This window comes from Physeter macrocephalus, chromosome 16, assembly GCF_002837175.3.
Source record: "Physeter macrocephalus isolate SW-GA chromosome 16, ASM283717v5, whole genome shotgun sequence".
NCBI classification, from domain to species: Eukaryota; Metazoa; Chordata; class Mammalia; order Artiodactyla; family Physeteridae; genus Physeter; species Physeter macrocephalus.
This window is the reverse complement of record NC_041229.1, coordinates 86,684,060-86,707,268: the sequence shown is the minus strand read 5'-3', so window position 1 is coordinate 86,707,268 and position 23,209 is coordinate 86,684,060. Positions and strand designations below refer to the sequence as shown.

The 23,209-nt window shown below is 45.9% G+C and overlaps 1 protein-coding gene across 3 annotated transcripts in view; it reads right to left on the bottom strand.

Moving 5' to 3' along the window:
* EHF (ETS homologous factor) overlaps nucleotides 1-20,615 on the bottom strand; it is a 38,886-nt gene extending 18,271 nt beyond the window's left edge. For 2 of the 3 annotated variants that reach the window (XM_024118921.2, XM_055091552.1), the window contains exon 1: nucleotides 20,465-20,587. The gene's annotated coding sequence lies outside the window, so the exon portion shown is untranslated. Of the gene's footprint in view, nucleotides 1-20,455 lie in introns of all 3 variants that reach the window. The other variant, XM_007123478.3, reaches the window with a different exon arrangement.
* Between the last annotated feature and the right edge of the window lie 2,594 nt (nucleotides 20,616-23,209).

Below are 23,209 nucleotides of genomic sequence, written 5' to 3'. Positions count from 1 at the left end.
CTTTAGAAATATTCACCTCAGTCGTCCAGCATCTACAATGTTCCTACCCTCAAGGCAGGCGCCCTCCACCTTTCAGACTCAAAGCCCCAGAAGTGTGTTCAATCATCCAAAGGATGAACAGCTTGTTTCCAGAGGACGATTGAGCATTACCCAGGGCCTCTAAGGGTAACCTGCTCTTTCTAAATGTTCGGGTAGGGAGAAGAGTCTAGCTTTAGAGTAGCAGATCATGGAAATGTTTCTGCCTGTATGGGGGAAATCTTGCTTCTTCACGAGTCACCAACCTCCCCCAGTTGGAAACTGCCCAGCCAGAGTGGTTCCATCCCTCAAAACCCTTCCCTCGAATTTAGCTAGTGCTCCTCTGGTTCTATGTAGGGCTTGAGAGGGGAGAAGAGGCGTCTGGAAAAGGCATAAAAATTCATTCATGTATTCATTTATTCAACAGATATTTATCAGCCTTGCAATGGGCTGGGCGCAGTTTTAGGGACCAGGGATAGAGCAGTGATTACGAGTTGAACTAGGCTAAACAGGAACATTTATCATGATTATTAACATCATCATCCTGGTTGTTTGGCAAATAATTAGGCCTAAGTAGAAGGTAGGAGAAGGAAAGACGGGGTGGGAATAATGAACACTGTAACAGACCACAGGGTGCGGAGATGGCAGAGCTGGATTCTACGTAGTGGTGCCATAGAGATGAGTTTTGAAGTCAGAAGGAGCAGACGTTTATCCCACGCTCTCACACTTACCTGCTAAAGTTGGTACTAAGTCGAACAAAAGTCATTAACCTCTCTGAACCCCAGTTTCCTCTTATGCAAAATACAGGTCATCATACGTACCATGTGTATTGGTTGGAGCTTAAACGAGTTCCTATACCTCAAGCACTTGGCACAAAGTAGGACATGACCGCATGGTAGGTATTATGAGGAGGAGGGCGACTACATCTCTGGATAACCCAAACCAGAAGCAACCTTGGGCCTCAGTTTCCCCGTGCAAAAATTTAAAGAAGGTAAATTGCTTCTTAAGTTCATTTCCAGAAATCTCTTTGATTCTCACTGTCAGAGAGAAGCAACCCAAGTCAAGCCTTCTCCTTCACAGGAACTGGGCCTTTTCCCATCGAGCTTTCTACAGCAATTGCCCTAAGCTAAGAAATCAAATGGGGGACTCCAAGGTACAAGAAAACTTCCAGGTCCCCAGAGGGGTGGCTGGTGGAGGGAGGAGGCATGGCACCGGCTCCTGTTTGCTCAAGGCCGGGCTTGTTCCTTGCCAGCATTTGCTCAACTACAAGCAGTAGACAGGTTACTGTTTAACCCTGAAGGGGCTGCAGCTCAGAGCCCAGCCCGTCTGCCTTCCAGGCTGTGCGTAAGGGTGGGGTGGGCAGCGGAGGCTTCCCTGAAATTCTTTCACAAGGGTTTGCCCACAGGGCTGTTTCAAAGTGGCCATTTCAGTGGAAGCCAGTCCTGCCGGGGCCAACTAGGACCCACCTCCTCAGCCGGCAGGCCCAGACCTCCTGCTCACCACTTCCCGAAAAACTAGAAGGCAGGGTGGTGTGAGGCGTGAACGCCTGGCTTTGAAGTCAGGGAGAGGTGGGCTCAGATCCTAGTTCCCCTGATCGCTGTGGGTGACCTTGAGCAAGTTCAAGTCTGTCTAGCCTAAATCTTTCTGATCCTCACTTTCCCGTCCTGTAAAATGGGAACAACCCAGACGCAGAGGGCTGTGGGCATCAAATGAGCTTGTGCATGCAGAGAGCCGAGTGGGTACTAAGGAACAATTCAATAAATGTCACATGACCATGTGGGCCAGTTTTCCTCTTAGGACCGAATGCCCACCAGCCCCTTTCCTCCGGGCAGACATCATTTCTCAGCACAAGGCATCCAGAACTCTCAACCCACAGAGAAGCCCTGAGGACTACAAGGTCACAGCTGCCTGGTCGCCACCTGGCCCCCCAGGAGGCTGAGCGCGCTCCCCGCCGGCACCCTCTTTCCAAGGGAAAGCAGCTGGCAGGGTGAGGGGCCCTTTTTTACAGGGCGCAGTAAATGGTTACTGCCCATAAAAGCGTTGATGTGGCTTATTCCTTAGTGAGTCAGAGTTCAGCGAGGTCACCCGGGCTTGTGAGGAAAGAAGATCAGTATTTTCAACCCAGCTTGGGGCTGCAGGGACAGCGCCCTTAGGGTGGGCACCAAAGGCCCCCCACCTCGGGGCCAGCATGGTGGATGGCCTTTTACCAAGTCCTACCCCCCTTGGAGGCCCAGCTCTTCAGGTGTAAAATGAGGACATTTGCCCCCCAGCAGCCTTACAGGACTGTTGAAAAGATCAAATGAGATAATGGATAATAAATGTGCCTTGCGAATTGTTTTAAAAAAAAAAAGCATTATTATAATCAACTCACCCACACTCCCATATATGAATATAAACTTTCTATGGTACATGGTGATTACTTTATGGGGTATAAAAAGCAACCCTTTTCATTAAAAAGTAAGGGAACTATTCAATGCTGCTCTTTAAGCTTTCTACTTTACCTTCAGCATAGCTTTTATTATTTTCTTTCAAAAGAAAAATGTATCAAGTGTGGGAGGTAGAGACTTTGGAATCTCTGAGGCCTGGGTTGGAATCCAGGCTCCCCATCTTTCAGCCACATGACCTTGAGTATGTTACCCTTTCCCAGCTCAGTGTCTTCACTGATTTCAAAGGGTAAGTTGGGGAAAGTGGATGTCCTCCAAGCCTAAGGGCTGTTTGGAAGGATAAATAATATCACGGATTTAAAGGTCCCTAGTCCGATGCCAGAACACATGCCCTCATTTAAAATCAGTTTCTTTTCCTTTCTTTAAACATCAGTTCTCAGGGTGTTGCTCTAACCCATTTTACTTCTTCCAAGATTGGAAGAAGTAAATTCAGAGCCTAAGTAAGAAGGTTCCACCCTTCGAGCCAAAAGCAAGCTGGGGAAAGGATCTATTTGGCCTCATCTCCAGCTCGAGGGAGAATTCTAGGGGTGAAAAGCAGTTTCTCAACCTCAGCACGACTGGCATCTTGGTCCAGGATGGTTCTTTGTTGCGGAGGCGACTTGTGCATTGCAGTATGCTTAGCTGCATCACTGGCTTCTAGCCACTAGATTCTAGCAGCACTCACCCACCACCCCCCTGAAAAATGTCCCCTGGAGCCAAATCACCCCCAGTTGTGAACACCAGTCAAATTAGAGCCTGTGGAGGTGACAGCTCAGGCTTTGATCTTGCTGGTGTGGTGACCTTGGACTGTTTTCTATCTCTTCTGAGCTGCTATATCCTCTCCCAGGAATGGCATTAAGTATCACTACCTAGGCTTGCTGGAGGACTGACTGAGATAAGGGACTGCGAGGTCCCCAGCACAGTGCCTGGTCATGCCAGGTAATTGCCTCCTAGGTGGAAATTTAAGAAAATGCACTGGGTATCAGGGCCCGCCTTTGTCTGTTCCCGCGTGGTATGTATTCTGGGAACACAGCACAAATTACTACTGGGCTATTAAAAACTGCACACCCCAAAAAAGGTAAATCTTAATTCAAACCGAAAGAGTGAAATGCAACGTGGGTGATGCAGCGTTTTTCCATCTGCATTCTCTTACCCCCCCCCCTTCGTGTATACAAACAATCGGAGGGAACTTTTCGCCCCCTGTGATTGTCTTGACCCCCACATTCGCCCAAGGCATCACCCTTTACACGACTGTTCTACAACTGACACTTTGGGCGACAGAAGTCCGGAGCCACGCGTGGGACCCAGTCGACTACAGTAGACGGAACCTCATGCCAGCCTTCCAGCCAGGACCTATTCCACCTTAGGCAGCAATTCCCTGGCAAACAATGGGCCGCTAAGGTCTGACCAGTCCGAACCCATTTTGGCAGAGAGACGGCACCGTGCTGTGCTGGCGTGGCCACAGACACTCTTCACTCCCCTACTTTATGAAGTGGCAGTTCGGGGTTAAACACAAATTCCCACAGAGCCCTAAGGTGCTAGGGTCTCAGACCACTTGTGGGCCACCCACGCATAAAGGCGATCTACCACCTCTGTACCCTCTCTACCAGACCTTCATCAAAGGCTAAATTCCCTTCGAGCACCAGCTTGACCACCACGCACAGGGAGGACCAATGGATCGGGGTGGAGGCCATCAGAGCACTTGGCCTGACCCTAAAGTTTAAGAGTCTCACATTTTAGCTGTTGCTCAGTGGTGCAAATGGGAATGCACGAGAAAGAGGCCCACTAACATCTGGGTTGAAAGGCCGCACTCAAGGTGCGAGGGGCTTCAAACAGCCCGGCGTTGCTGCATTTCTGGAGGGCAGCTCTTACAGCGGCTCAGATGGTGAGGGGCGAAATCTTGATTCTGCCCCTTGGCAGGCTGTGTTGACCTTGAGGAAGTACCATCCTCTCTAAAGTCTCAATTTCCCCCTATGCCAGAAAGTGGGGGAAATGGAGTTGATGTGCGGATTAAATGAGAATGTTTAATGTGTGAGAATGTAAAGTTCTCACACATTATCTCACACGTGGCAAGTACCCAGGAAATGTTAGCAGTTATCATGGGGTCTGCCCAGGGATCTCTCTCTAAACTGTGCTGGTTGGTTCGGGCGACATTCTTGGGGTCGGGTTAGACCCTTCAGAGGCAGGATGGTGTAATGGTGGGGAGCTCCAGGCTCTGGAGTCAGATGGCCATGGTTCAATCCCTGGCTTTGCCAGTTTACTAATGGGGCAAGCTTGGACAAGTGAGTCAACTTCTCTTGAAGGTCTCAGTTTCCTCATTGATAGAACGGTATGAAAAGTGTTGATAGATGCTATGAAAAGGGTTGTTGAAAGACAAAATGAGGAGATACCTGTAGAGTGCTTGGAAAAGTGCTTGACACATATTAAGTACTTGGTAAATTTTAGCTGGTTTTTATAATCATTATTATCATTTCTTTATTGTGTTGTGGCTATTATTTTGTTGAGTCTCCAAGGAGGAAATTGAGGGTTAAGTTCACTCCAAGCAAGGCTTCTAATTTCCACTGTCTACATCATATTCAGCAATCCCAGCTGGCTGGCACAATCTAGCCTAGGGCTGGACTTGTGCCTCCCCACTCCCCATCCTGGGCTGCTGGGTGGACGCACCGTTAGGCTGAGCTATGGACAGCATCTCTCAGCCCCTGCTCACAGAAGCCGTGCTCCGCCCCTCTGGGCATGCATCCTTCCTGCTCCCCTTCATCCCACGAGACACACGCTGCCTGAGGCTGCCGGGAGCAGTGGAAGGGCACACCTCGGCAGCCCTTGGGTTACCACCCGGCATTGTGCTCTCACACACCATGGCTGGTTTGCACAGGAGAGCAGCACATCCAAAGTGGGAGCTCCTGGCAGAGAATGGCCAGAGGATCTCTCTATCCTACAGGGTCCCTTAGCACATGAACTGCTCATTTACTGGAAGAAGGGGGTCTGGGATTTGAGCTCATAGGGACAGAAAAACGAGGGGAAGGGGGCACCACTGGGACTTTGACAAGGGACCAGAGTCAGGCACTCCAGAACCCAGGAGGCTCTGCCCAGTCTCGGGACCCCTACCAAGGCCAAGAACTGCTCCACTGGTCTCTCTTCTTAAACACACAGAGAGAACCTGCCAGCAGAGACAAACGCAGCCCAGCTCGGGCTCGCTTATCTGGAGCAAGGTGTGTCTTTTGCTCTGTGGTGAGGTTACTGAGACCTAGGACAAGATGCTGTAAAAATGAAAACTAAAAAAATAATAGTAATAATAATAGTAACTATACTATAGTAGCTAGGGTTTATTGAACATCGAAAGTGTGCTGGCTCTGTGCTAATTGTTTTAAATACATTATCTCAGTCAATATTCACAATTACTCTGTAAGGCATTATGTCATTTAACAGATGGTTTATCCCAGGCTCAGAGAGGTTGGATGACTTGTTCAAGCTCACACGGTTTCGAAAGAATTGAAGCTAGAAGAGAATTCAAACTCCAAGTGTCTAGCAGCAAACCCTGGGAACTTTCTGCTGAGAAGGGGGTGTTTTGCCAGAGAAGAAAGATGCCTTCAACTCATCCTCACCCATATCCCCATTCCATAAATACTCACAGCATTCTCCCTCTGTCATCTGGGGCCTCACACCTTTACCAGGTTTCTTCAAGATTACAAAATTCTCTGGTTCATTCAATCGTGCGGTGACCCTGATTGAAACCCTTTTCCTTTTTGCCAGAGCCACCTGAAGCCATCACTCTCCTCAATATATTCAAGAGTTCTTTTTAGAATGAAAGGGTAGAAATCTGTCTTCATTCATGTCCTACCTACTCAGGTAGGAATATTTAGGGTATGAAAGCTGGGCCAGTTTTACTCTTTTAGCCATTAATTACAGATTTATACACCTATATATTTATATACACATACATACATATTTACATGCATATATATACATGAGCATATTTGCACACATATATAATATAAACTCTCCTTTATAACTCAGTAAAGTCATTTTTATTTTGGAAATAAACTGGTCCATAATTCTTTGTGCTTCATCTGAATTAGCTCTCAGTCCAGAAAGTAGGGTTTGCTCTTTCTGGAAGGGTAAAGATACACTGGGAGCCACCAGGACCACAGAGCAGACCGTAACGTAAGCAGGGCTTTGCCTGTATTCCCTGTTCCCAGCCCCAGGGGACTGAGAGTCAAAGCCATGGTCTGCCTTCTTCCCAGCTCCTTGATACATTCAACCACAACATCCCCAAATGGCCTCAGACCTGGCTGCCTTGTGTTAGTATTTTTACTCCTCAGGCCCGAGGAGCAATTAGACATTGCAAATAATTACTTTTGCAATGACAGTAATATCCCAACCATTCTCGGTCCTTAATCAAAGTTACCAGCAGGTGAATTCACAGCATTTGCCTGAAGGATGTTGCAACAGATTACTGACTTCCTGTTTCAACATGACTGTCATTTCAAGGAACTACTCCCAACGAGGAGAAAAGAAAATTCAAGTACATGTGAAATCTAACTGAATGTAATACAGACAATCATTTGTGTTTTCCAAATGAATCAAGCTTGGGGAATGTATTTGATCCTCTCGGGATTACATCACAGGTAATTGCATACCCTCATAATGTGTTTTGAAACAGACATTTCATGTTCCCAGGGGCAACATCAGAAGCATTATTCCTGGGCTTTCAAGCGTTTTCATGAGCAATGATGTCATATTGGGAGGCCAAGAGTTGATCCATTATAGATACACTTTACTGACTATGAGCCATTTGGAAATATACATATTAGGCTGATCTTTATCAGTGTTGGTGCCAGATCCAGACAAGATGCAGATACTGACAGTGGAGAGGCACCAAAGTTGATCAAAAAACAAGATTACCTTTCATGACCCCAGGAGCCTTTATCAATCTCGTTCAGATATGACAAACTAAGAAAAATAGGGCAAGCTTTGAAGCATAAAAGGTCACAGAGTCTTCTGAGACCTCAAGAGAAACTAGGGTTTTCTCCTCTTCAAAATGCACACCAGGTTTTGCACGTATTTTCTGGGCCCCAGGCCCTCTAAAGACCATCCACTGACCCCTGCAAATCTATGGACACCATGGATCCTTAAAAAAAAAAAAAATATCTCTTGCACTCATGTTGGATTGAAATGTAAAAAAACTTTGCAGTGGAGTTAGGATTGGGAGACAAGTCTACTCCGACCTCTGAGAGAAGGCCTGAGAGATTCTATTCTTGCTCTTACTTGACATGGGTGTTGCCTAGTTTTCCTATGGTGACACCAGGAGGGGCCCCACTGTCCCTCTCCATCGGCACCTAAAGTAGGGATCATGCTGCATCCAGGAGAATCATTCTGGACCTCTGTTTGGCAACGCAGTGAAGAATTCACCATCCTCCCCACCACCCTGAACCTCAGTATCTCTCTCCCCACTAATCCTCGATCTCTATTCTAAAACCAAATAATCATAAAGTAAAGATCATATAGAAAAAACAAAAAAATCCCCAAACAAAAAACAAACAAACAAGAAACCAGGCCTACTTTTACGACCCTAGGTCTCTGTAGGTCTTTGGAAATGTACAGGTATGGGGACTAGAGGATTACATTTATGGTGCTTATTCTCCTACCTGGCTGATGAGGCTGCACGCGTGTTTCTCAAAGGTTGGTCTATAGGCCACCTGTATCATCATCACCCGAGAAGTTAAATTTGAAGTTTCCTGAGGTCCCGCCCAGACCGTGAATCAGAATCTACATTTTTGAGACCCTCCCTTCACGAATCCTTAAGCACTCTCACAGCTGAGAGCTTCTGGCCAAAGATTCATCTACTTGCCTTCCCTCGATTTCCCACAACAAGATAACAAACTCCAGCAGATATCAGCCCGAAAAGAAACACCCATAAACACCAGGAAATCTTTGTAAAGTCAGAGACAATACATTCAATGCAAAGAACTCAAGCTCCAGTTCATCTGCGGAGATTCTATCACTGTATTATCTGCAAACTTGAAATAAAGCTGTTCCTAATGTCCAGTACCACCAAATGGTTCAATGCAACAGTGCTCAACGAACTTACAAGTATGAGTCTCCGAAGGCCGAACAAACAAAGCCAGCATTTGCAGAGGATTTTTGTAATGATTATTTCCATCAAGGGAATCTCATGGCTGGCTGAGTCACCCGTTACCCCCAACCCCAACCCCCGCCCACCTCAGCTCTTCCAAAGTTTACTTAACCACCTTGGATTTCAGACCTCATACCGAAGAAAATTAGTATCTTAGCCTTCAGCAGAGAGAAACAATCATCAAGGAATGTTTGTCCCACAGGTATAAATATGTATCACCTCCAATTAATATATATTTCTTGACCGTCTACTAGATGCTAGGCACCGTGCTGGGAGCTGGGGGCTCAACAGTGAACAAAACCCAGAAGCTGCCCTGCTCGATTGGACTATCCAGAGAGGACACCACTTCTGAAAGCAACAGTAGCTCTTTCCAAAATCATCTGACCACATTCGCCATCTCCTGCTGGGGTTTCCATGGAGCAAGAGGAGACAGAGCCTGGCAACCTGCTCTGGCATTTGGAAATCACCAAGCTTGGAAAGAACTTTAACTCCATTTAAAAACAGGACTGATCCTCCTCTCTCCAGCAACCCCAAGCCCTCACCTTCACAGGAAACCCTCACCAAGACCTGGAGTTGGCAGCCATGAGTTTCACGCGAAGCAGCCTCAGCCAAAACCAATCTCCACTCAGGGCAGAATAAAGCAGTTGGTTGTCTGGATGGCTGAATGTCTCTCCCCGAGACAATGGTGTGTTTATGTGTCGGAGGGTTAGGGGCAGGTTAACATAAAACCCACCGTAAACAGAGCTGTTAATTCAGTTGCTGGCAGGGGCTTCTGTTATCTTCTGAATACCTCCCAGAGGGTATAAGCCCTACCTTTGCATTTGAGTTGGCAGCAGAGTTATTTTTTTGCACCTGTTGCTCTGCTCCAATAACAACGCAGTTAAGCATTGATTTGTTGGAAAATAAACAGAAAAAAGCAAAGAAAGGCATCTGCCCAAACAGCCTGAGCTGGTTTGACAGAGCGTTCATGCCAATTTGTTTTTCCTATAAAAATCAAAGAAAAACCTGCGCTTTCACTTTGGATGCTACCCTCCCACTCCCTCAGAAGAAAAGGTGGTATCGAAGAGGCCAGCCAGAGCTGGCAGGGCCAAGGAGCCAGAAGACACGGTACTTTTCCATCGGCTGGCTCTGTGAGGGTGCTGAGGGGTGTCCAAGATCTGCAGAATGACATGGCCAGCCTCCAGCCAGCCCAGGTTAAGATCCTGAGTCAGATAAACAAGGGCAGAGAAGGGGCTGCTGGGGTATGATCAAAACCCAAACCACACTCTTCCAAATGGTTGACTTCTGAAAGTCAATATGGTTCAAGTAGTAGGTGTGGCCTATGGGTACCTCCCTAAGCAGAGACTCAGCCTGCTTCTCCCAAAGACTTCTTCGTCTAGCCCTGAGCAGCAAGCATAGTTTGAAAACTCCAGGTCCCTGGACCATAGCTTTCCCAGTGGGGAAGGGAGGTTAGCCATACCTACCTCCAAGGCAAGATGTATAGACTCACTCATGTCCCGCCAAGCGACTTGATGTGCCAGGTCCCCAGTGGAAAGGACCTAAGATGTTCACAGTGTGATGCCTGCATTAATTCAAGCATCATCGTGATCTCATTTCTCAACAGTCTGTCAATATCACATGAGGAGCTCAAGCCAAAAAGGGCCACAAAGAGCTAAACAAATCACTCAAATGGAGATCATGACAATACTAATTAAGCAGTGGCATCATCACCCACCCTTCAACACACAGTGTCAGAAGAAGCCTCTTAATATCTCTTTTTAAGCCTTGAGCAGAAAGCCTAGGACATGGGCAAGGCTCACTGTTCCCCGAGATGACCACCTCCCCTCAGCTTTCTCTCAGCTGTTGGGCCTTCATTATCACCAGACCACTGGCTTAATGGGGGAGTCACAGCAGTGGGGGAAGGCCTCGGAAATGCCGCTTCTCAAGGAACGTTACGAACAAGGTGTTCCGACAGAAGAGGGACATGGCTGGCTGAACATTCCCAAGCATTCTTGTCATGAGCAGGGCAGGGAGTGGAGTGCCTTGGAACCAAACTGGGCAGCCAGAAAAATAAAAGATTTAACAACACCCTCAGTTGACTGAAAAATAAATAAGACCAAGGACGCAAGAATGCGGGAAGGGTGGAGGGAGGTAAGAGGTGGGAAGCGGAGCCAGGGAGGGGTTGGGATGGACTGGGAAAATGGATTTGACCATGTTGAGATTCAGGTGTCTTCCCAGAGAAAGACTAAGATGACCCAGCCAAGGAAAGATCAACAGCCACCAATTTAGAATCTCACAGACTGTATAATTACAAAACAACAGACAAAATTATGCCGAGGATGATAGTTTATATTTATTGAGTGTTTATGATGTGCTAGGAATTAAGCTAGGCTTTACAGGAACTTCCTCACTCAATCCTTGCAACAGCCTCAAATGTTGGTACTAATGTTATCCCCATTTTACAGGTAAGGAGGCACAGAGAAGTTAAGCAACTTACCCAAAGACACAGAGCTAGTAAATGGACTGGATATATTATAATAAATGTATTGGAGTGTGGAAGGAAAGTGCAATACAACTCTTGTAGCTTTGAAAATGGATCCTTGTTATGTCCAAAGACAAGGAGGATGTCTCTTTAGGATCGCATACTTTTATTTTTGAAGTTGAGATCCTTTAAATACAGATCCTTTAATTTTTTCCCTAAATGTGAAAAAGAGGCATACTAAGCATGCTTGTGCCCTAACATGAAAGTTCTCTTAGTGTCCATCAGTGTGGATGCTACAGAAGCACCAGTTCACCGCCGCGCAAATCCATTTGTCAAAACTTCAGCCTGGCTTCCTGTTGAAAGCCCCAGATTGACTCAGGAGTTGGGCTTGGCTGCTTGAAGCCACCTCAGACTTATTAGCCATGATAAAAGAGCAATAGTAATAACAAGGAAACAAACTGTTGAAAAATTAAGGGAAAATTATGCCTCCTTTGGAAAAGCATCTGACGACTGAGCTGTCACACACAGGCCCTGATGTCAGACCTGCTGTGTTGTGGACGTCACACCCACAAGGGGAGGACTGTGAATGTGTCACTCTGGGAGCCTGCATTCCATCACTCAGAGCCGAACTCTAGGGAAGTCCTCCCCGTCCTCCACCAGGCGCATGACCCTGCAGCAGTTTGGGCTTCCCTGGTGGCGCAGTGGTTAGGAGTCTGCCTGCCAGTGCAGGGGACACGGGTCCAAGCCCTGGTCCGGGAGGATCCCACATGCCGCGGAGCGACTGGGCCCCTGCGCCACAACTGCTGAGCCTGTGCTCTGGAGCCCGCGAGCCACAAATACCGAGCCCAGCTGCTGAAGCCCGTGCTCCGCAGCGGGAGAGGCCACCACAGTGAGAAGCCCGCGCACGGCAGCGAGGACCCAGCACAGCCAAAAATAAATAAATAAGTTTATTAAAACAAACAAACAAACAAAAAAAAAACGTAGCCGTAAAACACAGACAGAACTTCGTTAGACTCGTTCCAGTATCATCTTTGCAACTTAAGAAACAAATAATATCTGAATTTTCTCACGAATTAGAGGATCTCCTCTTTAGAAGAAGTAGGGTTTTCTCTTCGTACAGGCAATCATTAAACGACAAGAGACAAGAAAGCCGCGTTCCTTTTTAGTGTCATCCTACAAGAACAATAGACTCTCAGCAACCCAAGCCTCATTTTTCCTTCCAAAACACACTTTGCTCCGCTCCTCCTAGCTCACTGGCCTGTGGATTAAGCCCGCTGGAAAATAACAAATGAAAATACTCCTCAACAAGGCAAGCAACTGCCTATCAGAAATGTTCTCTGAGGAATCAAATCCCTTCCAGCCGATTATTCAGCCATCCCTCCCGTTTCTTCAGTGGACACCTTTGACACTCAAACAAAATGACCCAACTCACCAACTCAAAACACCCAAGGTCAGCTAGATGAGCACGGTGAGAATATGTAGGGGCTCTCCCAGCAACTTCCCGGCTTGCTGGCTTCCCAGCATCAGGACCTGTCACATGTTTGAAGAATTTCATCACATCCAGAGGGAGGTCCAGCTACATAATTTGCAGGGCTGGGTGCAAAGGAAAATTCGGAACCCCTTGTTCCAAATGTATTAAGCATTTCAAGACAGCCACAGCAGAGCATTAAACGAAGCACAGGTGCTTTTTAAGTGTTGGACCCTGTGTGACTGCGGTGGCTCTATCCCACTGACACCGGCCCTGTCCCAGGGGTCAGTCCCAACTTTTGCCCTCACCTGTACCCTTGCTGTATCATCATGGAAGGCAGGGGGAATCTTTGCTGTCTAAAGCTTTTCTGTCTAAAGCTCCTAAAGTAGTTAGGAGAATTAAATGAAATACGACATCGAACATGCCTGTAACAGCACCTGGCTTACAGCAAGCACTCAACAAACGTTAGCTATTGTTATTGTTGTTGTTATTATGATTATTATCTTCATTATGCCAAGGTCCCTCGACAACTCCAAAGCTACCCATAGGCAAGAATGATGGGTGGGAAGAAAATACACCCCATTTCGACAGAGACCATCTATTAGCTACTGCTGTTCAGAAGTCATTTCATTAGCTCTGTGTGAGAGAGTGCTATAAATTAGGCATTCCTAGCCTTCTCTTTATACCATGGACCCATTTTACGCAGTCTGCTGAGGCTTATAGACCCCTTCTCAAAAAAATGCTTTTAAAATGACAAAGTAAAATAATAAGATTAGAAAGGAAGTTTATCTTGAAATACAATTACCAAAATACTTTAAAAATAAATGTGTGATATCATAATAACATATGGGCTTCTTTATTAGTACATTAAACAAGAACATCTAGTGCAGGTCCAATAACTTCCGTAATATCAAAGTAGAGATGAATAGTGATATTTTGAGACATCTGTAACAAGTATAACATGATATGAAAATATCTGTAATTTCTCCTGGTGCCAATCAGTTACAGCTATTGCTACTGAGGAGTTTTGCTTACATTCATATTGAAATTGAATTGAATTCACACTGAATGTTGAATTTTAGTTAGATTACTGAAAATAAACATGTAATTTTTTTTCCACATCCAAGTTCACAAACCCTCAGATTTCTCCCCATGGACACTAAGAGATCTTTGGATCCCAGGTTAGGAACACTTGCTGTTTTACAGCAAGGACTGCTTGTTCAATTCAAATAGCCTCTTGAGACCACTTCCACATGGCCAGAAGCCTCAGCTGAACAATTTACAGGAGGCAGACCCTATAGTGCCTTGGCAAAATAAGTAGGAATTTTTTTAAAGCCTCTAGGATACCCAGAGTAAGTAATGCCTTAGCTGCAGTGGCCAGTAGGTATCTGGAGACCCTCAAGAATTTAAGGGTTGGGCAACATATATAAAGTTGCAGTTAATCATGTGAACTGCTGGGAGGGAGATCAGTTTCTTTTGGAGGCCCCTACATGCCAGGCATCAAGACGGGATAAAAACGTGCTATGTACCTACCCCAGGTCTTCCTTGGAACTGCCATGGGTGGTGGTTTGCAGCCAGTTCAACCCAAGGCTCCATTTGGAGTTCCCGGCTTCACATGGCTCATGCCATCTCCCTGCTGCCTACCTTCCCCACTGAAAACCCCACTGCAGTTCTTCCCCAAGGTCACAGTGCAGAACCAACATCGATCACTTTGAAAAACAAAATTCCAGAATTATTATCAGCCACTCTTACTCAATAGCGCCTCACTGAAAACACCCATGTTGAGCACTGACCCTCCAATTCCGTTCCACAAATTACTAATTGTTTCCTCACAAGCATTTGTCCAGGTGCTTTCAGAATCTTTGTCTAATTTAATCCTTACAAAGCCTGTGCAGATGTTATTAACCCTATTTTCCAGACGAGGAACTTATATTCTTGAGCTTACATAATTCACCCAAAGTCACTCAGCTACTCGGTGGCAGAGTCGAATGTGAACCCAGGTATTCTGACTCTAACCTCCGTGTTCTTTGTACCACATTCCAGCTGCTTCCAGGCAACAAAACTCATAGCCTCCTGCTCCTTCAGATGCATAAGCAGCCAAAGTCTACTCTTCACCAACGCTCCTCAATCCACAGGCTCTGGCCAATGGAGTCAAGACAAGTGAAAGGTAAGCTAGGTGCTCTCTGATTTTCTCAGTGGATATAATTGAGACCGAGGCTGAATTTGGGCCAAATCTAAAGTCCTTTTCAGGGGCTTCCCTGGTGGTGCAGTGGTTGAGAATCCACCTGACAATGAAGGGGACACGGGTTCGATCCCTGGTCTGGGGAGATCCCACATGCCGCGGAGCAACTAAGCCCATGCTCCACAACTACTGAGCGCATGTGCCACAACTACTGAAGCCAGCGCGCCTAGAGCCCGTGCTCCACAACGAGAGAAGCCACCGCCATGAGAAGCCCGCGCACTGCAACGAAGAGAAACTAGGGCTTTGTCTAGTTTCTCGCCGCAACTAGAGAAAGCCTGCATGCAGCAACGAAGACCCAACACAGCCAAAAATAAATAAAATAAATAAATAAATTTATTTTGAAAAATAATAAACTAAAGTCTGTTGTAAAGAAAACATCTTGTCAGTAGTCACCCTGGAGACAAGACTGAAATAATCTTCACCTTTCAGACCCCACTTACCTCATCCAATAGGATATATCATTAGCCCTACTGAGGGAATTTTTTAAAGGTTCCTAAGAGGGACCCCCCCCCAAAAAAATCTCTATGAGACAGTCATATGCTCCAATCTCCACTGTCATACACAAAAGAAGAAGACCTTCTTCATATTCCAAAAAAGACTCAATAGACTTTTGGAAGAAGTCTGCATCAGGCAAAGAAAGGGCTGGCAGGCAGACTAAAATTTCTCAGATCCACAATTGAACCCATAAAGACCTAGCCCCCAAGATTGTTTATGTGGTGTCTATAATATAGAGTGAGGGGGATGTGACAGAATAGGAAATTTTGAATTCAACACAATTACAAAAACATCAAAGAAATTGTACATCTAGACAAGTTCCTACAAAAGTAAAAATAGTTATTTTAATAGTGGGGTTCAAGAGGCGGTCTAATAGTCCAATAATCAAAATATTATAGGAAGCATTTTGGCTCCTTTTGATTTGGGGCTTGGTTTTCTTCAGAAAGCAGGTTTGGAATGCACCTCTGCTGGCCACATTTTAAATAAATAGGAAGATACCCTTAATAACAACGAAGATGCTCCTGAGAAAGGACAGGAAGGAGGCTCTAAGGGTCGGGGTGTGGGGGAAGATTGGAAGAGAAGAGATAATGTGAATCCAATGAACCAGAACAAGGGGCTCAGCCCCATAAAACAAACCGAAGACAGAGTGTGCTTAGGTGCTAGTGAAATCAATTTTCAAAGAAGTATTTTACAAGGTATCTCTTTTAAAACAAGGCCAATTAAAACCCTGGTAGCCTCTTTAAATGGGCCATCCTGCTTGACCCTATTGCAAGCTTTGGTTGTTCCAGATTCGGGCCAAGGGCCTCTGGGAAGACCAGGCTCTCCAGGTGGGCTGCTCAGTGGCTTGGCCAGCCAGGTTCCCCTTCTGATGACCCCTCGGGTCTTCCTCTCGGAGAAGTGAGTCCATGTCCCTCCAATCTACCCAATAATTCCTGGACAGTCAAACAACCTGATCAGCACCACACAAGCTGAGCAGCCTCCACGGGGTCCTGAGTGTTCACTTTTCAGCCGGCTGCTTCCGTGTTTTACAGAAGACAGCATTAGAGTGCCTACCCGTGTACACCAATGGCTCCCAGTGGTCACAAAACAGTCAGCTGCATCCAATTCTACACTAGCACCAACTTCAGATAAATGAGGCATTTGATAAAGATGGGACGTTGTCATGGGAACAGCTCAAGCACCCCTAGTAAAGGTATCTAGTCTTTAGTACCTCCACCAGGTACATCCCTTGGCCAAAATTCTGAAGACCCCAAGGAAGCCACTTAAGGGCTCCTACTGGTCTTCTTTCCTGTCTCATCCTTAGGAAGCCATCTCCCACCCCATTCTCAGCTTTCACAGACTCAAGCTAAACCTGTTGACCTCTAGGCGTAGCTAGTTTCCCCGGGTCATCAGATTCTGAGGGCCGAAGTGGATCTTAGGGATGATCGGGTTCAAACTCCTTTGTCCAAATGAGGAAACAAAAGCCCAGAGAGGTGGAGGGTATTGCTCTGGGAACACAGCTTTGCTGGGACTACAAAACCAGGTCTCCTGACTGCCAGTCGCATGACTGTCCGGCACCCTGCCTTGCCCACACCATGCTCCAATCACTCAAAAACGTGAGTCTGGAATTCTTCAAGGAAGATTCTTAAAGAAATATCTTTTTTCCCCCCCTCTGACATCCAATAAATTTTTTATCAAATAACTCTGAGGGATCCATGGAAATTTCTACTCCAGCACATCTCAGCTTCCCGACATCAAAGCCACTCAGCTTGAACATATGTCCCATCCTAACATTAGTTGCTGTGGGAAGCCATCCTCCCCCACTGCACTCTTTGTTTCCTGCACAGCTTAATAGTCTGGGCCTTAAAACCCTGTCCGATTTAAATAAACGTAATAGTCACATATGTCTAGTAAGAGCACAATGGCAGCTCCTCAAAACGAATCCTATGATTTAAAATGCTATTATGGAAAATTAGATAAGAAAACATTAAATAAAGTTTATTATCTTCCCTGTCTCTTCAGTTATTCAGCAATAGATTGAAGAGAACTCCAGCACCATACGGCTGCCTCCCTGCCTCTGCCTTCAGGTGACAACCCCCAGCTCAGACAGTGCCGGCGTGGCTCACCCAGGCTGACAGCCTCACAGGGTCAGTTACCCAGTAACAAAGCCAGGATTAGAAGCATGGTCTCAAACACCAAGGCTACATGGAGCCCAATCCTCCAGACTGGCCCATCCCACAACAGAAATGATTGTCACTTAAATTCTACCGGAGAGGAACCCTAACGAGAGAAATAGGCTGAAACGGCCGAAAAAGGTATCACCGAAAATCAGCTTCCGACTTTATATCTGTTTCCTTCAAACCGTGGCGTTGCTTCTCAAGTGTGTTACCAATTTCTACCACAGCGTTCTTGGTATCCACCCTACCCTATCTCCCAGAGGTCTTTGAAAATCCCATCTCTTCAAAAGGACTTAAGGAGGACTCCAACTGGAGGAAGGGGGGGAAAGACTGAATCACTTTTTAACGATTTGTATAAACCTCTATGGCTGGGCTTGATGCTTTAACATTAAACAGGGTACCTACACTGAGTTTTCAAAAAGCAAAGAACACAGGCCAGTGCTAACTCTAATTTTGGGGTGGAGGTATATGTGGGGATGAGGAAAAGTAAAACATTACAAGATTCCAGAAAGCTAAATTCTACTTCCTGGAAATGAACTTTGACCCGAAGCACTCACTTTCTGGCCTAGGACCTGACATGAGATCCTTCCAGTTTCCAATTAGCTAACTGAGTGCAGTTGAGTAAATATTTTAACTTCTCACTTTCCATTTTGTCTCAGCCTTTGAAGTCGTCAAAAAAGGTAATGAAAGAGGATCTGCATAAAGTTGGTAAATTAATGGGAGCATAAAGGTGGAATCATGAGTGTGAATGTAGGGCTTCTCAGAGGTCCAGAAAGGCCCAAGGCATTTCCATTTGGGGGAGCTCATAGTATGTTTTTAAAATGGGGAAAAAAATCAAAAGGGGGTTGTTTGAATTTAACAAATAGATGCTTTTTAACACAAAAGAACAAATATAATTGAATTTGAGATCTTTCATACATATGAGGCCTGGATCAAAGGCATCACCCTACCCACAACCACCCTAAAAAGGTCTCGACTAATGCCGCCATCTTGAACAGTAACACAAGAGAACTTACAGCACGGTTGCTCCCTCAAAGTTACTTTCTTCTAAAATACCTCTGTAAAATGGTTTGGAAACATGGAGGATTGTCTCCATTATATTTATTGTTTTTTCAAGTGTGATCATACACTTCCAAATGACCCTCATTCCATGTTCCCACTGTTTTTTAAAGTCTATCCATATAAGCCATGAGTGATGGTGTAGGAATAATGTGATCCTACCTGAATTCAGATTATAAGATGGAATTGATGAGTTATTTCATAGTCTCAGAATTCTAGGTCTCAAAAAGAGGATAAATGGAGCCTTCTGCAAACTCCAAATGCAGCTATTAAAGTCATTCTTTTTCTTTTTTTTTTTTTTTTTGTTTTCTGTTTTTTTTTGCAGTACGCAGGCCTCTCACTGTTGTGGCTTCTCCTGTTGCGGAGCACAGGCTCCAGACGCTCAGGCCCAGCAGCCATGGCTCACGGGCCCCGCCGCTCCGTGGCATGTGGGATCTTCCCGGACCGGGGCACGAACCCATGTCCCCTGCATTGGCAGGCGGACTCTCAACCACTGCTCCACCAGGGAAGCCCTTTTCTTTTTCTTTTTAAGAATTAAAGATTATTCACTGTTATAGAGCTCCATAAAAGCATTCTTAAAATCTCTTAACAGCCTTTCCTGGTAGCATCTCTTACGAACCCATGTCCCCTGCATTGGCAGGCGGACTCTCAACCACTGCTCCACCAGGGAAGCCCTTTTCTTTTTCTTTTTAAGAATTAAAGATTATTCACTGTTATAGAGCTCCATAAAAGCATTCTTAAAATCTCTTAACAGCCTTTCCTGGTAGCATCTCTTACCCCTGAAGTTCTTCCCAATAACACGACTTCATCTCTCCTGTTGGAAATCAACTCTTCCCTTGACCTCAGTGGAATTAGCGCATGGCCACTCATGATACCCAACTACGCTTTTATGCAGTGAAAGGCTCTATCTAAACACATCCTCACAGCCACGCCTATGGAACCAGCTCCTGAATTAGACCTTCCACTGAAAAGTTCTCCAGTCCAAACACTCACTCACTTTATCCCTGTTACTAAGGTCAGTGCAGATAACCAGCAAGACACCTGTGAACTTAGACTCACAGAAGCTTATGCTTCATCATAACAAGACACATGCTCCCACAATCCCAGGAGTATCCTAAATCTTGGCAAAGACGGATGGTGAAAATGTCAATTTCCTGACTCGGCGTTGTCATTTACCAGCAAGAAGATTAACTCCCCACTGTTTCCAGTTCTATCCACACATAGGCCAATTCTTCTCCATCGTGTCCAAACAAAATCAAAAGAGCCCCTGTCTTAGAAAGCATTTGGGGCTGCTGACTCACATCTGCCTGTCTGGTCATAGTATCCCATCATGGAACAAACAAAGGGTTAGTTCGTCCCCACGTGAAATGACAAAATTCTTTGCCAAAATTGTTTTTGTTTTTTGTTTTCTGGACAAAGATGTTCAGCCCTCCTCAAAACCCTTGCCTTCCTGGGCTGCCTGACCACTTTTTCCAATGTGGGTGCATACACCCTTGCCTGTTTCCAGCCATCTTCCAACACCAGAATATACTGAAGATAATCTGCCTTTCTCTACAACTAATGAAATGAGTCAGAAAAACTACCAACAGAAGACATCTCTAGAAAGTGAGAACATGTGCCCTGAGCCACAATAGCTATTCAGCCAACCAGTTCTTCACTGAGAAGAACGTATCCCCAGCTTTCAGAATTTCAGAATTCAATCCAGGGAAATGGCTTTGTCACAGAAAGAGAGGGAAACCAGGGGGCTTTTAAATTCACGGTGATCGAAGACCAGACTCCATGCAGGGAGTTCACAGATAACATCCAAAGTCTCCCTGCTGCCCTCCAAAATAAAATCCTAAGACAACCCAGTGAGGAAAGCACAGCTGAGGCGAGCTTCACTTCCTGCCAGCTGCCTCCGGGAGTCTGGTTTATTTTCACCTGTCTGATTCAAGGCAGGTTTCTCTTTCCACTCAGGTGTTTGAATTCCAGATTCAAAAGAAGGTTTAAAAGTAAGGACTTACCTCATTTACCTAAAGATTCTGGGTGGGAAATCCAATAGCTGTAGTGAATGGCGGGGAGGTAGCGAGCAACACTCACACCAGCTCCTACAGGGACAGGGAACCAGGAGTGCTATCACGTCTGAGCTCTCATCAGAGTGAAGATCAATGCACATGACAATAATTTTAAATCATTTTGTAAGATGTTAAGCAATAAGCCACCAACCGGGAATTCCCTAAGTCACTTCCCCCTCTTCTGATTGGCTGCTGGGCCCTTTAAAAAAATAAAATAAAGGATTACAAACATTTGCTCATTTGCATTTGGCCAACTCACACGTTAGTGTTCAAACAAAACAGGTCTAACCAGGTTATGCCTGTGTCTCGAGAACAGAGACAACCTGTTAATGGATGAGGAATTGATTTGGTGGTGACTGTTCTTTCTAACTTAGAGGCTGTTTCAGGTGAAAAGCACCAGGCTTGCTCCCCAAAGACACCAGCAGGAATGGAGAACGTAAGAGCAAAGTGAGCAGAAGCTCAAATCTGGAGGAGATGATGGTACAGGGGATTCGGGGGCGCTCTTAAACCTCTGTCTCATGTACTAATTTGTATTCAGTCCACTCTGCTTTGACATCAAGATCTTTGCCCTGGCCCCACAGGTACCGGGTTCTTAAGGGACTCCTGGCCAGGTAGCAGGAACATAGATTCTACCTCCAGGCACCATGATTAACTCCTTGACAGTGACCCTTGACAATTTCAGTGGACTTTGAAAAGCCCATCTCCCCTGGCCCCAGGTAAGAGCTTTGGAAAATTTGAAGGGAGGGTCCTGGAAGGGAGAGTCTACCCTGAGTTGTTCAGGTAGAACAGTCAGCTCTCAACAACGCGAGGGCTGACTATCTGGTTGGTGGATTATCCAGACTCTTTACTTCCTCTTGACACTTCCACAGTCTTTTTTACTATATATCGACCCTCCCTACAAGTGCTAGAGCGGGAAAGACCAGTATGCTGTAACTGGAAATACAACAACACACTTTGGGCAAGAAGAAGATGGAATCTGGGGGAGGATCCACGGATTTCAAATGCCCATGCTATCCCCATCCTCCTGGGCCAAGGGCCTGCTTCACTGGGTCACACATGCCCTTCCACCAATACAGATGAGTGTCGGCTCCTGGCAAGGAAAAATACCCTCCCCTAACCATGAACTTTCTCTCTTGGGTCTCCTTGGACACTGGCCTGGCATGAGCTAAGAGTCTAAGCAGATTTCTTTAACTCACCAGGCCTCCCCTCTGTGGGAGGTGAAAGGGAATTTGAGTTTTGGCAAAGAGACAAAGATTTTGTGATCAAAACCAAGAAGTTCCTTGTGTAAAAAAGGAAAGTCTATATATGGGCAACAACTGAATAGAACAAAAAGTAAGCAGTTGTCCTATTAAGGTGGAGTGGTGAGTGGACAATAGCACTCCTTTCTTGCTGGTTTTCCTAGTGTGGGCACCGTGTTTGCTGAGGTTTGGGAAAGTGTAAAAGACTCGGTGGGAGGGCAGGGGTGGGTTTGGGAGGGTCTTGGAACTCAGGCAGGTCTTGAAGGTTTTGAAGGTTTGGGGAGTACACTTTAGGGAGGCTCTAAAAAGCCCCTCCTCCTCCTTGGCCTTCACTAAACATTCCCACCATTCCCTATCTTCAACATGCGTGTTTCCCAAAGGCCTTGTTAAAATGCAAGTGTCTGATAAATACAGTAAATGTCATTATTGCCCATTATCACATTAGCCCCAATTAGTCTATCAGCTCCAGATCTGAGAGCAGGGCCCTGAGGGAACAGACTGGTGATGTTTTGCTTAAAAGATGAATCAGGAGCCACCTGAACTACCAATCCCACCCACTGCAGGGAGTGTGTGTGTGTGTGTGTGTGTGTGTGTGTGTGTGTGTGTGTGTGTGTGTGTGTGTTGGGGAGGAGGGGCATCCAGGTGTTTTGAGTGCCAGTGTAACTCCAGGAAGCAAACTTGGCCTTCTTTACAATTTTGTCTGAGATTAACCTGAAACAGGGACTTCCCTTGTGGTCCAGCAGTTAAGACTCCATGCTCCCAATGCAGGGGACCTGGGTTCGATCCCTGGTCAGGGAACTAGATCCCACATGCATGCCGCAGCTAAGAGTCCACATGCCGCAACTAAAGATCCTGCATAACACACGAAGACCCCACGTGCCACAACTAAAAGATTCCTTCACGCCGCAACAAAGATCCCTCAACTAAGACCCAGCACAGTCAAATAAATAAATAAATATTTTTTAAAAAACAAACAAAAAACTTGAGACAGCAGCGGGGTAGGTGGGAGGTAGGGGGTGTGTGGTCAAGAGGTGGTAAACCTCAAAAGCAACTCCAAAGGTGGTGTGACTCTCCGGTTTGGTCCCAACCACCTTTAATTGCAGGCTCTTTCATTTCTAGGTGAAGAGTTTCAATTACATCTCCACTTCTTCATCCACTCTTACCCTGCCCATTTTCCATCAGAGGACTGCTCCATTAAGGCCCTCCTGAGAAGAGGCTTTTGAGGATGGTAGTGGTGAAAGAGGATGGAAAGACTTCACCTCATACTCACAAGCCACTTTAGTTGTGGGGTCTTTATGTATATACGCAAAGTACCTACTAATGTGTCTGGTCCTTAGTGGGTTCTTATCAAGTATTGGTTATTTTCTCTACTTGGGACTCAGTTGAACCTCCCAGAAGAAAAACAAAAGCAAAAACATCTTCCTCCCCCAACCGAAAAAAAAAAAAAAATGGCTAGATTTTTAGG